The sequence below is a fragment of the Chelonoidis abingdonii genome, chromosome 1, assembly GCF_003597395.2.
Source record: "Chelonoidis abingdonii isolate Lonesome George chromosome 1, CheloAbing_2.0, whole genome shotgun sequence".
Classification (NCBI taxonomy): Eukaryota; Metazoa; Chordata; order Testudines; family Testudinidae; genus Chelonoidis; species Chelonoidis abingdonii.
Window position 1 is genome coordinate 179,519,334 of NC_133769.1, and position 3,707 is coordinate 179,523,040.

The window sequence follows — 3,707 nt, forward strand, 5'->3', positions numbered from 1 at the left end:
AGCACACAAAGTGTTCTGTTGTTTTCTGGGGTCAAGGTTGTAGGGCTTTGTGGCCACTCACATTTGGATAGATGACATGGTCTTCTGGAGTGAGGGTGTCTCCCAGCTGGATAATTGCAGAGATTTTTTTTATTTTTTTTTGGTTTACACTTAAAGTGAATGTAATAATGGTGAAAGAGGCCAGTGGTCTTCAGTTTCTTCGGGGCTCTTGGCCCATCTTGCAATATAATAATTAGTGTAAGTTCCCTTCCTGCCACCCCTCCAATTTGCCCCACCTCCAGAGCTCACACCAGCAGGGCCAAAAGAGACACTCTTTGATAAATACAGTTCTTGGTTCTGCTCCGGAGACCAAGAGGCTGGTTTATTGCCTTAGAGGTGGATTTGTTCATTTCACAAACAGGCCAACAAATAGCTCTTATGGGTAATGTCTTTCAGTCACTACTAAATTGAATCCGATTTGACCTGTTCACCAGCAATCAACCTCTCACCAGTCCCATGTGCTACCCTGGTGAACTGCACACAGACCATGTGCCTCTCCTGCTACGTATAATGGCCACAAGGACAATGAGAGGAGAGCTGAAGGAGCAGTGGCCAGAGGTGTTGAGGGAGGGCACAACTGTGAGTGAATAACTCCATTTTTCATAATCGGCTCCTAAGATCTAGCTACGCAGCTGCCAGTAGCGAGCTTCCCAGCCCAGGTTGACAGACTTAGGCTCATTGGGCTCACACAACCACACTAGAACTAGCTGTGCAGAGTGCCCACCCTCCCCCACAGACTTCAGAGCCTGAGCTGCAACATCTATCTGGCTATTTTTAGCATGGTAGCATGAACCCTGCAAGCCTGAGTCTGTTGACCTGGGCTGGGAGGCTCACCACAGCAGGCTGCGTCAACATACCCTAAATGCTCGTCCATCTTTGAGACACTTATAGAATCATAGAAGATTAGGGTTAGAAGAGACCTCAGGAGGTCATCTAGTCCAACCCCCTGCTCAAAGCAGGACCAACCCCAACTAAATCATCCCAGCCAGGGCTTCCCTCCAAACCCTTTTCAGCAGCTTGGGAGAATTTTATTCCTCTAAGGATTTCCAATGTGAGCAGTGAGGTGAGTGGCAGGGTGTGAGATATCAAATAGCTTCATTGGGAACCCAGGAAGTAGATGACTTGAAAATGCTGTTTATTTTTGATAGATCAAATGAAGGATGCTGGGGCTGTTTCTGGGAAGGGTCAGCATGGAAATGAGGTGTTAGAAAATGGAAGCACGAGTGGGTCACTGCCCTGTAATTACAGAGTGAGGAAAAACTCTGGTTACACTTCTACAATGACTTTGGGCACTGGGGAGTCCCTCTCCTTTTTCCTGATACCTGACTTGATTTACAGCTGACTCTTCCTCTAGAGGAGCCAGGCTAATAAACAGGAATCAAAGCAGAGGAAAAGAGATGCTGAGATGCTGCTTCCAAATGCCTGGGGTTTGGGGATGGAATTGGAACTGCTCAATTGGATCTTAAACCCTGTTCTCCTAACAAAGGTTTTCCTTTAGGTCAGGGGAAGGAACAGGGGGAGAGAGGATCTGTGCAATAAGAGTTTATTATTATTAATGAATTATTATTTGGGGGGGAATGATCTGGGTTCTCCCTCTGCTGTCCCAGTGGCCAGTGTGTGCAGCACAGTGACAGTTGCGAAGTCCTAAGGGTCACGTTTGTTTGTTTTTCTGTTCTGAGAATGGATGGACTCACAACTTGACATGCTGTGAGAATGAAGGAAGGGGAAATCATCATAGTCAGTTTCTCTCATGTCCAAACCCAGCCACCCACTCTCACTGTCCTACGGGGAAGGCCCCATCTGGAACAGATACTAAATCTTGGTTAGCAAGTAGTCCGAGGGGGTTTATCAGCACAGATTCTATAGTAGGAGTTTCCCTACTGAATAAATTCATTCCACTGCATTCCTCTTTCTCAAAATCCTGCTGGCTTTTTTGTAAATGCCTGGTTGTTCCCACTCCTCTTGCTTGAAATAGCTACTGTCTAGTGGGCAGACCCGGAATCAGGTCTCAGAACTGCTGAGATCTGTTGCTGATCTTGGGACAGTCTCTTACACTAACATGCAGAGTTTATCTAAGTAGTACCAACCACAGCCTTTTGTAAGTCAGATAGTCTGGTTTGCTGTTGATTCATCCTTACTGCACAAAGTAAACCCTCTCTCCAGACAACCTGCAGGCTTTCACAAGGACCAAAGACTGGCCCAGATTCCAACTCCAAGTTGATGCCCAGTGGTGCGTGGCTTGCAATGCCTGCCCTCATCCAGGCAAAGCACACCTCTGCTATTGCTTGTTAGATTAGATGCCATCATGAGGTCTGCAGATGGCTTCTGTTGTCTCTGACAGTCATTTTCATGGATGTTTTAGGAGTTAAAAATCTAAACTTTGTGTCCCCTCAGATCTCGTATCCCGTATGCCCTGCACTGCAGTCCCCATTGTCCTCTGTGGCCAAGGCTTATTCCATAGACTGTTTGGCTCTTCTAGAAGAGGATGATGGAGCAGGCAAGAAATCTGCTCAAGTGGACTGGGAAGATGGTGTTTTGTGAATAACCACCACCACCACAGAAGCTTTAGGACAGTATTGCACCAGAGCTCTGTGTCTGCAATGCCACCCCAAAGGAAGCTCCATTTTCCTGATGAGCCGCAAGAAGAAATGTTGCTCCAGTACACCACCTGCCTCCTCAGAGTTTGAGATGTTTGGCTTTGACATTGCCTCTAAGGCAAGGGTGGCCTGTGGTGCTTTACCAGGTAGCCCATCTTTAGTAAGGAGGGGCTGACCCTTGGGAGATGACAGGTCCCAATGTGCAATCTTGATCCAGGCACAGGCTGCACCTCTTTGTTACAGGTGAGGGCAGCTGCAGTCTGTTCCATTCTATGCATGGTCCTTGGGCTTGGGCATGTTGCCAGTACAGTTCTTGGAGTAGAATTTGGATTAAGAATGTATTTGAGGACCTGACAATCACAGGTGTCTCCTGTCTCAAGTCCCTTTTCCAGTAAGGATGCAAAGTTCAGCCACTCCTTAAGGAAGAACTGAACAGCAATGGGGAAATACATTGTATTCAGCAGCCATAACATTTAGTGTAGTCTGGAGTGACATCAATATACTGACACCCTGGCCATTTGCGAACTAACGTGCGTACAGCTATATGCCTCGTTTGCAGCACTAATGCTAGCACTCATGACCTGTTTGTCCCAAAAACCTCTCCAACCAATGAATCAAAGATACAGCTCTGCTAGTTCACCCCAAAGAGGCAGACGACATGCCAAAGCTCATCTATCTGCACATTCCAGCCAACTGACGGCATGCAGACACACCCCCACTGGTACTTTTTATATGTATTTCCCCTAGTCAACACTCATATGCGGTCAGATTGCTCAGCAGCTAACTTGCATGTAACATGAAGAAATAGAAAATTCATCATGTCAAGCGCCAAAAACACTGCTCCCCTTAACAGTGTGTGGGGATGTGTGACTACAACACTCTTGTTACTATTGCTTCTCCACAAGGCTTGGAGTGGGCTGAGTCTTTAGTTTCTTGCAGGAAATTTGGCGGCATGGGACTACCTTGGCCTGGGATGCTGTTGATCAGTCTATGGCTGCTGTTCTCAGTCTGTCTCCTGTATCCATTCAGAAGCTAAAGCGTGGAAGAGCCCGACTTGGCCTCTAGCATTGG